Below are 12,744 nucleotides of genomic sequence, written 5' to 3' on the forward strand. Positions count from 1 at the left end.
CCGTTTCTGATCCAGTCATTGTAGGTCCATCTGTAGAGTCTTTTATTCTGCCTGGATTTCCATGGATGGCTTTGCATAACCTTCACCTTACCTTTGCTAGTGCATCTGTATTGAGCGAGGTTTTCCCATTTATAAACAGTTTATATTCTTTACAAATGTTACTTAAGGCAAGCTGTGGAAATTGGACACCCTTTCCGTGTTTTTTTAGCGAGATAAGCCATGAATGTTCTGACACTCGTGACTTAAAGTAGTAGAGTCAGCCAGAACCTCAATATCTAGATTAAATGCACTCAGATGAGATGAGTCAATCGGCGAGAGAAGATCCCTGACCCTTTTTGCTTAAGTGGAAAAAGAGTTCACCTTCTAGGGGCCCGGTGGGGCCAGAGCAGAGAATCTCCTGCAGTGTGTAGTGTTATGTTTAGAGAAAGCTTGCTAACATTTTGACCTTCACTGGAGAAACAAGTCGATAACTGAAAAGGCGGCTCTGACTACGTGGGTGATCCAGTGGAAGACAAGAATAGCGAAGCTGGTATAGAGCATAGAGAATGACACTACAGCCTCGAGAGAGCACTTCCTTTCAGGATCTCACAAGGACAGAGATGCAGTACACATGATACTTATTGGCTTCCTGACTATGGTAGAAAAAAGATACACAGTATTGTTGAAGACATTTTTAACATATTTTAGTTCTTTCATTGACTTGGTCTTTTAAACTCATGATAGAGAGGTTTATAATGGTACATATTGTCAACAAACTTTGTTTTTATTTCTTCAGTCTTCATTACTTCAGTGTCAAATGATCCTTCAGATATCATTCTAATATGATTTGCTGCTTAAAACATTTCTTATATTCAATCTTGACACCAGTTGTACTGCTTATTATTTTTTGTGGAAACTGTAATTTGTTTTTATATAAGAATAGAAATTTCAAAAGAACAGTACTTTTGAACAGTTTAATGTGTCCGTACTTAATAAAAGTATTAAAGGCACAATATGTAATTTTTTGCCACTAGAGGTCGCTTAAACAATAACGCCTTGATTTCACAGAATCATGGGAGTTGTTGTCTTCACCTCTACAGCCTGTGGAAAATAATCAGATAATATTCATGGACGAGCTAATATAATAAAGAATTATTAATATCACGGCAGTGTGAAGCAGGGGAGAGCAGAACGAGGCTGCTGGAGCGATTGCTAATGAGAGACGATCACAACACATGGCTCGAGAGCAGTGGAGCTTTTATTATAACGTAACACTGTTTTTATCATATTAGATACATTTGTGTGTTGAAAGTTATAATGCTTCTCTGTGCGTTTGCTCGGCGGATACTATGAGACCCTTGTTTCACACTGCAGTAAGATGGATCCATATTAAGAATGGTAAAACATTGTACCCCCGGTAAATCAAGAAAAGTAGTTTTCTGTCGATAAATGTATCCAAACAGTTGCTCAACTTGCTAATAAAACACAACCGAGGGTAACGCTGATATTATGTTTTTGATAGGTGATGCATGGACACGGTTCGTGTCCAGATTAAAATAGCTTATTTCTCTGGTTTTAAACATTCTTGGAAAAATGTGGGATAATGTAAGTACACAAGTCGACAAATGTATAACATTGTTCTAGTGTTTTTTGTGGATATTTTAATCCAAAAGTCATACATATTGTGCCTTTAATTTATTTTTCAACATTTTTGGAACGCCGGTATATTGTGCATTTAAAGCATTTCAAAAGGTGTTAATAAAGCTAATAATAATAATAATAATAATAATAATAATAATAATAATAATAATATTAATAAAATTTCCTTTCCTTCTCAAAGTGCAACAATGGAAAAGGGAAAAATAACAAAAAAATTATAAAAATGAATAAAAAGTAAAAATATAGAATAATAAACAATCAACACATAAAAGGTAGTTAACTTAATTATGCCACTAGGACTATGCTACGATTATTTTGATAGATTTTTTTCTGATTTAATTTAATCAGATAAAAAATAACGTGTGTGTGTGTGTGTGTGTGTGTGTGTGTGTGTGTGTGTGTGTGTGTGTGTGTGTGTGTGTGTGTGTGTATATGTATATTATTATTTTTTAACAAAACACACAATTCCACAATTTGCCAGATCCTGTCCTTTAAACAAAGTGGCAGCTGAGTGCTATGAAAACAAAGATATGATTATATCTACCCTTAGAAAAATCACCTGTGAAGTCACAATAAATAAGATGATATAAATCTTTACATTATTAATGTTATTCTTTCAATACTGGACTGTAGTAGTAATAGTTTAAAAGACTTGAAAGCTAACTATTTTATCCAAAAACGGTTTCTATAGAATGTTCCAGATCAGTCACTTATGATGTTCTATTTCAGTTAGTATGCTGCCTGTGTGAGTATTATTCAACGAAGCAGCTCAATAGGATTTGCAACAGGCCTGTAATCTTTGTAAACTATTAATGTGCAGAGAATGGCGGTGTAGTTTTGTCTCAAAAGCCCTTCGCCCCAAAAAAATGAGCATCCAAGATGCATTAGATTGGCTTTATTTTGTAGAACTGTTTCCTTATACAAATGGAACAGATCACTTGTCTAAGCACTGGCAGGCTATTTATTCCAACTCTTTGGAAGAGAGACTGCAGGGAAGTAGGAAAATTGAAGGTCAACACAGCAAATGTTTGTCCAGACATCTGTGAATGGCATTTCAAATGTATGAAATGAAAGTGTTACGTTCCTCTCTTATCGAAGATTGAATCTTTGAAATAGAATGAAAAGCTATGTATGGCGTGGTATGATAAAGTTTTTCATCCGTTTATGATGCATAGTCTTCATGCGTCTTGTTGCAACTACACTAAATATGCTGTCAGGGTACAACATGCTGCGTAAAACTGGATGTCTGGTGGTTCCATATGCACCTGGTTGTCTGGGTGTTACAGTCTGAGGCCCCGTTTACACTTGGCATTAAAATGCATTTTGGTCGATCGGATCACAAGTAAATACAGGTTGTAAACAGGGTCTAAAACATTTTCCACTTCCAGGGGTAGGTCTGTTTACACCTGGTCACTTCATGCATTTTTTTTTACAGATCAGATAGCTATCTAATTTATCAAAACAATTTAAATCCGATATAAATCCAATCTTCAGTTCCTGTGCTATATGCAGATTAAATGGAGTTCACATAGAGGCGGACAGAGTACACAGCTTCATTACTTGAGTAAAAATACAGATACCCCTTGCTAAATTTAACTCAATTACTTGTAAATTTAACATTTAATTAAGTAAATTTAAGATTTGCTTCTCAAATGTACTTGAGTAAAGTCATGAGTACTCCCCAAAAATGAAGTACAGATCCCTCAAAATTGTACTTAAGTACTGTACTCAAGTAAATCTACTCCAATAGTGTCCGGCTCTGAGTTCACGCCCCCGAAAACAACAGATATGAGCCGAATTTTATTAATCATCAGCTATTTTCAAAATCAAAGATAGCAATAGGAGAGGGCGCGGCAAAAGCACTGGTAAGATCATTTAGTTTATTTTAGGGCTGTCACTTTTTGTTCGATATTCGAATATGCATTTAAACATTAATGTGAAATATCTGTAATCGAACTATAAATAAACTGTCCAATCTGAATGAAAATGCTCCATATAAACAGCTCAATCAGAATAAAAATGCCCAAACCGAATAAAATTGTAATCGGTTTGCGAGAGGTGGGATAAACCTTTTCATGAACCGATCAAACGAAAAATTTCACCATGTAAACCACCTGACCCAGTGGATAGTTCATTTTTCTGAGGGGTAAACTTTTTGAAGTTATGAAGATAATGTTGGACTAATGACACAGACACAGCCTGGCTACACCCTCTCATCTTGACAGCGTTTGTCCCAGGCACTTTTTACTTCAACTCCGCCTTGACATAAGAATTAATTTTTTCTGAGATGATTATTACACTTTACAACAAATACATAGCTTTTATAAAACCGTATAAGTCCTGGTTGCCGTTGAGAGTTGCTATGGCAACCGTGAACTTATTCCACCTGCTGGAGAGGACAGCGTCGACATTTCTGATGCGGCAGACAAACTGTGCGCATGTCAAAAAACTGTAAATGTTAACTCCAGATCGGTTTAGATAACGTCTCATGTAGACAGTTCACTGAATCTTTCAATCGGAATGACAAAAAAGTGTGTATGTAAACGTGGCTTATGATTAGACTAGACCGTTTGGTTTTTATTTTGTTTGCCATCTCATCCAATAGAGGGCACTATAAACGTATTGTAGCGTAGGTGAATATATTAGAATACATTGCTTGATATTTGATATGCGTTCGAATTAGATTTTTTCGTTTCTTTACTTTTAATGAAGATGATTGTGTGCTGAGCATCTTTGATTTACGCTTGGTTTTACTTGCAGCAGTTTGTGCTTTGGCTTGATGAAGAGATACTCGGCTACTCATCTGCGGCGATGCATGCTGCAGTAGCGCTGTCAAAATATACAGCCTATTACACACTTTCATACATTTATTTTATTAGCATTGTTGGGTGGAGTAAAATTTACATATGTGGTTTAAACAACCAGATGATTTAGATTTGTTTAGTTTCATCTGAAATGCGGCCCAGACCACCTCCTGCACTGTTTGAGTGATTGGATTCGAATGCATTTCGGAGGGCATTTACACCTGGTATTTTCACGATCGGAGAGGAAACGCATGAAGTGACCAAGTGTAAACAGGACCATAGAGGAGACACTCGTGGTAATATGTGTTAAAAAAGTCACAGAATAAGCTGTTTCTCCACCTACTGACCAAATGCATACAATTTATGGGAAGCGAGCTAGCCAGGCAGGATTTAAACTTTGTCAGCTGAAGGCCCAAGTTTGGTTTGAAGACGAAAAACGTACCAAGCACAACTCAGATTTCTAAAAGCTCCTCCATCATCTCCGGTTGCATCCATAGATAAACTACATGAGCTTATTTTTTATTCATTATATCGAAAGATTTAAAAAAGTCTATTGATTTAGACCCTCCCCTTGAAAAAATCTGGACAGATGTGCCTGAACGGAATCCAAGTTCGATTGCTCCCCCCTCCCCCTGGACTGTGTTCATATTATATTATTAGGGTCCGAACTGGGGTTTGTTTGTGTCGTCAAAGCAGCAGCTGTTTACCCGGTTGCTTAGTAACGACAGTAAGCGTGAAGGCAGCAAAATGCATAGCGTTGCTCCCATATTTTTTTTTTTGAACCGTTGGTTTAATCTAAAGTACGTAACGTCACTTGCGTCTATCTGCCGCATATGTGCTGCAAATTCTCTAAAGAATACTAAAGGTGAGCAGAAACCGCTCTCTGCTTGCAGTATGTCAGTGACGCTCGTCAGGTAAATGAGTGAAACGCACACAAAACATACATTTTATTAAATCATACGTCATTAATAGCGGTTCACTTCCACGATTTAGTAGGATTGTGTTCACATCAGGAACTAACTGTACTGGAGTTCACATAAACCGAACCCCAGACAACCTTTTTAAGTAGACTCGAGTACGGTTTGTGGGTTTGCACCCGAGCTTGGAAGACTGCGTTCACATCATCCAAACGAAGCAGACTCTGACGTCAATCAAACCCGGGTGCTCACCAAAAGTGCTAGTGTGAAAGCACCCTAAAACACCAGGTGCAAGCAGAAATGTGTCTCCCACATCTATGCATCCTCATTACAGGGTCCTGCTCAGGCCTAAAGCCCTGACTTTGAAGGCCCTGCAATCATTAGTACGACTGCCTTCCTAATGCCCTGTATTATTAGTGGCCGTGGTTTCTGCCTCGGGGATGTGCGAATGCAAATCTCCCACACGTTCAGGGTTAAAATTTTCCACCCCTCGTGGAACACAAGGACTCTTACAATGGAGCTTATCCACAAAGAATATTCCCCACAAAGCGCTTGCTTCTCCCTAGGGTGGAAAACATGGCAAATGCAGGTCCTTCCTTTAGGTCCGATCCCACTTGAGATGTAATTACCTCCACCACAGTCAACCAGAGGGGTTTCTCCACAAGAGGAGAGGATGTGGGCACTTCTTATATTTCGTTTTACCCCATCCAATCTCTTTTCATCACAAATCCCGGAGCTTAACTCTCCCCGTGTACTAGGAAATAGGGCCATCAGGCAAAACTCTCAATGCTGAACCAGGCTAATTCTGTCAAGAGTGACTGGAGTGCTGTGGAGAATGAAAGGAGAGGACTAGTTGGAGATAAGAAGCTGGTGGTGCTGAGGCTCTCATTATTCTGCAACACGTCTGTTTGGAACAGGATAAAGAATTTAAATTTGTTTATTATTGCCGCTGAGATTAGTACGGGTGAAGGAATACAAAATGGTTTAGTTGTTGCCAAGTGCTAGCTAAGCGCCATTTGGTACACAAAATTAAATGCCTTCAAAATTCCAAAGAAGTCGCTTTTAAGCTTGAGGCATAAGTGGCATGCACTTTCCTGAAGGGAAAGACAGGGTGAAAAAGAAAGTTCAACAGCCCCATTTTTGTGTTGAGTCTGGAGGTCCATATGGTCTCCTCATGACTGTCAAATGAGTTTCTACCTGATTGACAGATTTAAAAAAAAAAAAGAAAAGTGTGCTGGTTCCAAACCAGCATATTAAAAAATGCTGACATGTAGAACAAAAATTTCTAATTTGCACACAACTGGCCATTGAGTAGTGATGCTATATCTAAAATGCAATTTCCTCCCTTTAAAGCAGCACTAGGTAACTTTTCAACCTTCATAACATATTTTCAAGACTCTTGTGATGATACATCGACTTACAATAGGTTGAATGACACGTCTGCCATAGCTTGATGGGGTCTGTATCGTTTTTAATCGTACTTTTAAACTTCGGGTTTCGGGTAGTAACCCGAGAAACAAAAGAACTACAAGATTTGACTGCTTTACGGCATATACGTCACTTCCACCAACACCCACACTTCCTTACATTCGGACGTGCGAGCCCAACTTTGTTCGTTGGATAATATAGTCATGTCCGAAGCAGCACAGACAAATAAGAAAGAAAAGGTTTTGTTGGAGGAAAGCAATAAGAGGAAATTAAAAAGTGATGGGATTAAAGGCAGGACGAGGATCAACATTGGACCAGCGTTTGCTCGTTGGCGTGAGCTGAAGGAGGCGTGCCCGACCGATGCTGTCCTGCTTGTTATGGTGATTCCCTACCACTCAAACATTGAATTGAAGTATCATAGATTCTGTAAAACGGTAACCTAGACTACTATAATGACGCTGGCTTGTAAACGTGAGCATCGTGATTATTTGGCGTTTGAAAAAAATAAAACCCATGAAATTATATTCAAATGACATGCTGAAACATATGCCACTGACTGTACCTGGGATCAAGACATTTCACACGCGCCGCCAGAAGAACACCTGCATGTGAACTCCTCCTGCAGTGTTCAGGGGAACTGTTAGTGCTGCACCAACCCACGGGGCCGCTTTAATGAAGTTATTTGGCCCGCCCTGAACGCTTGTTTATATTTTTACAACCCGCCGCACACCCGCGACCATTAAATAGACATACGGGGTCCGCGGGTTATGAGACGACCCGTGCATCACTAGTTCAGGGCCATCAGGGTTGTCATGCCAATAAATGCACGAGCGATGGCATCCCCTGTTGTAGGATGACAGAGCTTACGACAGTAGTTGAGGACATTATTTTTTCCCAACTGTAGGGGGACCCCGAGAGCAAAAGTTACCAAGTGCTGCTTTAAATACTCCAGTATCAACAACAGAACTTTAAAACTCTCAAAAACTTTCCAAACAAGGGGGTGGCTGGATAAATTTAAACAGTGCCAGTTGCCATAGGCAAAGTTACGAAAGTGCATCCAAACAATTGCACATTTTTACATTTCACTCTGTATTTCTCCCACATGCTGTTTTGTCACGGAGGAGTGAATATGTTCAGCCATCACGGGCCGGACTCTCTGCTCGCTGGGGCATGAGAGTATGCGGAGGGTGAAAGTTCTCGCTGGGTGTCATAAATCTGCATGGCACCTGCTCCCCCGCTCTCCTTCGGCGCGTGTTGTGAGGTCAGTGGCACCGCATAAGCCGTACATCATATTTATAGTGCTCATCGCTGCAACCTGCGTGTTTTGGCAGCTGACAGCAGCAGGAAGACAGAAAGAACCCTTGCAGTGTTTCTGTCGGAGGAAGGACGTTTTTTTTTTTTTTTTTTTTTTTAAAGGCAGAGGACATGAGAGAGGTAATGTAAGAAGTTTGGAAGGTTGAACATTGGAACATGTGGGAAGGAGAATGAGGTGAAAAGTAACTTTTTTGGCCGTTACTGTAAAGATCGGTCTCGCATGTGAGTTCCATGTGTTAGACCATGTCAAACATGTTGTAAATCCTCCCATTTGTGGTAAAAATAAATCCACTTGAGAGATATGAATTTACACATGCAGGCGCAGATGTTTTTGTACATCAGTGTGATTTGGAAAGTAAATGCTCAAGAATATGCCTATTTCTCTCTAAATCAGAAAGAAGCACACTGTGCATTCCTAAATAAATCAAATCAAAATGAAGTGCAAGGTTTTCACTTTATTTCCTTCTACGGTTGGGTCATTCTAACCAGTCCAAAGCCATACTAGCTTCACTCTGTTAGAATGACTATTTTAGACTCCATTTGAGACTCAATTTTCTGATGCTGAATTAAATGCAGCATCTTGGTTTCTTGGGTTTTTGTAAGCCAGGAAACAAATGGAGGCAACTGTCATGCATCACACCTTTGCAAGTGCCAACCAAACTTTAGATGCACACCTCTCGTCTCCCTTTTGTCCTCGTTTGGCAGTTAATTCCACATTGGTGGTGCTGTAAGTTTAAGCAAAAGTACCACTTGTTCTTGTTTTAATCATTACCCTGGATACATAAGCTTTGACTGAGGAATATCAAGTTGTCCTTGCTGCATTGAGTGTAGTATAAACTTCCCCAGGTTTGTTCTCGCTCCTGCTCTGTGGGGTTGTGTTAATAATTCAGCAGGACTGCTGGTGAGGGTCTTGTCCAACAGCTTGCGAGGCACCGATTGGTCGAATCCCCCGTTGTGAAGGTGGGGAGGGCACAAGGAAGCCAAAGACAAAGGCACTACTTGGCTCAGTTTCTCTTAGACAGCTTCTCCTTTCATTTACGTCTCTCCAACCAGTAAACCAATTAAGCCAATTAAGCATGAAAACACAATGAGTCTTGTTCTTGCCAGTCTGCATAAAGGATACACGGGAGAGCAGAGGGACGTGCTTCTTTCCGATGAGGCTAGTTAGAGATTGGGACAAGCTGAAAAGTCCCATAGTTATCCGAAAGACCATTGTTTCTTTGTTAATGTATCTGGATCCTGTCCGCCTGTTACTCCTGGTGCACTCGTGCATGGCACTGTGCAAATTAGATGTCGTAGAGCCAGGCTCAGTGTCAGCATATGTGGATCCTATCCATGTCTAGTTTAATCTGGTTGTTTGACCAATACACAGGTGAGACACAAATACATATTTCTCACTTTTATTTGCAATCTTCACCACTAAAGAATATAAATAAATCGATCTCTCCCAATTAAATGCTAGCCTCTGTCTCTTGAACAAGACACTGGGTGCTGAAGGGGATTCACCCCACGGAGGCGAGGGGAAACGCAACAGTCTGTTTACCCGTTAGCCAAGCTTTTGTGTCTTCCAATTGCGCCGTAATGCAAAGCTCTGGCGTTCTTTTGCACTTCCCTCATTTCGCCGCCTGTCTTTTTTTTGTTTTTGTAATGTCAGTCGTGGCAGGGTTCTGCATGGAGGGCCTCTCTGAATGGCAAAACAGAAACAGATTTGTTCAGCTGAACAGATTTGTTCAGCTCGCCCCCCCCCCCCCCCCCCCCAGCCCATCCACCCCTAGTTCTGAAAGCACAACACAGGGTTTGCAATGAATGAAGAGAATGTCCTCTTTATGCTGTTTTCGTGCAAATCTAGACTTCCATTCTCCGTGCGCTTTCCTGTCGGATGTATTTTTTACATTTATATTGTTTGTCTGAGAAATGTTCAGCTCTGTGGTGCCTCACCTTTCCCCAGCTTTTTCCTTTTTGTCCTTTAAAATCTATCAGCATTGATTAAAAGCATGTTTTATGTTGTTAAACTTTTTGGTTGATGTCGTTAATGTGAATCTGTGGTTGAACCGTATCCTGGTTGCAGCCCAGATGGCCCTCCGCAAGACATTCTTTCCCAGTGACAACACTTGTGCTGATGTCCTGAGAAATCGCTTGAACCTAGCTTGGTTGTTTCTTAGCTAGGCTGACAAGTCACGGAAGTTTTCTGCTTGGAAGAGTCTCTGGGAATGACAGGGTAGCACTTAGTGCACCACAGTGTTTCCCAGCCGGCATGGCCTCGTGTCAGAGGTCTAAGGTCAGAGGCTTAGCGACTCGTAGTTGTCCTCACAGGATTCGCTCCTGATCTGAGATCTGAACAGATTTGTCGGTGCCTGTATGGAGCTCGGTATATGCATTATTGCAGACAGGCAGCTGTGTGATCTGCATTCCTGTACTTCACTCCAGAAATGATTTGCTGTCTTTCATCATAGCTGGGTTAACAGTGACACTGCAGATGATTTGTATCTTCCTGCAAACTTTTTTTTTGTTGACCTTTTAGATTATCCTTTTTTTCCTTCTTTTTTTTAATGTAATGGCATCTTTTTATGAATGAAGTCCAGAATCAATGGTATAAACATTAATGATAGACATTCAGCATTACAGTATAATTGAAAGCTACCAATTTAAAAACATTTTAAGCTTTAAAAAAACATTTAAATGTAAGTGAACTTAAATCAGACAAAAATTTAATAAAGTTATCAAACACTTTACAGTCTTAACAGCATAAATTATAAATTAAAATATAGATGAACATTTTCTCTGTTACCTTTGTTACATTAATGACAGACATTCGTGGAAGCCTGAATTTAAGATTTGCCGCTGCCGAACATGACGTGGATCTGACATGCTGTCACATCTAATTTTCTCATAACTCTTTAAGTTCATTTAAAGGGATAGTTCACCTAAAAACAGAACAGTACTTATATAATTCTGTACCTCTAATACACTGCTATGTCCAACAGCCTTGAGCGAGAGATCACTTCTGGCGCTTGAGTAAACTATGCCAGACAGAAACAAAGTCAAGAAAAAAAAAAAATTCTGTGTTATTTTTTGTTCAAACGCCGAGAACTAGTTTCTGGCACAGATCTTTTTGTGCACACTGTCAGGAGTGTGTGTCAGGACATTCACAGACGGCACATTGTCTTTTGTCTTGGTGCGCTTGAATAAGAGTATGGTCATATAACATAATGTTAACCAAAGGATGACAGAAAAAAATTGGATGCTGCATTGACAGAAAAATATTTTATGCAATTAATATAGCATTAACTTGTAATTATATTGTAAACTCTCTCTCTCTCTCTCTCTCTCTCTCTCTCTCTCTCTCTCTATCTCTCTCTCTCTCTCTATATATATATATATATATTAGTGTTGTCAAAAATATCGATATTTCGATATATATCGATACTGGAATATCTGAAACGATACGATTCTCAGTTTTTACAGTATCGATATCAGCTGCGCTCTCCTCTCTGACCGTCAGCGAGTTGACACACACACACCGGCATATTCTCCCTCAGCCCGGTTAACCTCTGAGCACGGCAAACGCGCGTTCTGCTGGACTTTTTCCTCATGACAGTGTGTTAGTGTTAGTGTGTGATCGGTCTGAATTTCGCGCGGGATTGCACATAAATTAATTCTACTAATCCCCGCAGATTTCGTGCTCCACATCTGAAGCGCACACACACATAGCCTACCGTAATAAAGCCGCCTCTGATACAAGTGCAAACATTTGCTTCCGTTTCCAGCTTATTATTGGTCAAATACACTCAAAGAATTATCAGTGCACATCTGGAAGAGTTTTAACGTAAACGCAGTCGCAAACAGTTCAGGAAGAACGAGTGACAGGAGCAGTGTTTAGGATCCATGCGTCTGTTAGTCTTAAAGGGACCGCAGTCATTTGTTATTCTAACTACAAAAAGACAAACGATCAACTGCTCTTGACTGATCAACTTGTGTAACTTTAATAGTTTCATCTGTACGCTATTGAATTTTTTACAAAGAACATTATCCAATGTTGTTTTAAATGAAATTACTATGCATTTTTTTATTCAGTTTCTTATCTGAATGTTAGAGTTACCTGAAAAAATAAAGCAGTCTATTTAATTTGTATCTTCTATTCTGTTGCATTTATTTGTGCTATTGTTTGTAATCTGTTTATTTGTTCTTATTTTATTACTGTTTACTCGTCTTTTTAAATTCAATTTACCATTAGAAACCAAGCTTTCTTGTGCTGTGTGTAAGCTACTGCAACACAATTATGTTACCCCATTGTAAAAAATACATTGAGATAGCAAACATTTGTGAGATAATTTTAATAGTAATTGATCAATAATTGTTCAAATCAAACCGATGCCCAACCCTAAGGAACATGCTGGCCACATGAATTTTTAGTAAAAAATAACAATGAATAATAACAAGTTCTATTGTCATATTAAGCATCTTATCTTATTTATTTTTTTATTTTTTTTACTGTGGTATCGATTTAGTATCGATATATCGATATTTTAGTCTGATATCGTATCGAAGTCATAATTTTGGTATCGTGACAACACTAATATATATATATATATATATATATATATATATATATATATATATATATATATATATATATATATTAG

The 12,744-nt window shown here is 39.2% G+C and overlaps 1 protein-coding gene across 3 annotated transcripts in view; it reads left to right on the forward strand.

The window, feature by feature from the left end:
- Positions 1 to 12,744, forward strand: part of robo1 (roundabout, axon guidance receptor, homolog 1 (Drosophila)) — a 368,894-nt gene that overhangs the window by 140,913 nt on the left and 215,237 nt on the right. The gene's annotated exons all lie outside the window — the stretch shown is intronic.

The sequence above is a fragment of the Pseudorasbora parva genome, chromosome 8 (genome assembly GCF_024679245.1).
Source record: "Pseudorasbora parva isolate DD20220531a chromosome 8, ASM2467924v1, whole genome shotgun sequence".
Classification (NCBI taxonomy): Eukaryota; Metazoa; Chordata; class Actinopteri; order Cypriniformes; family Gobionidae; genus Pseudorasbora; species Pseudorasbora parva.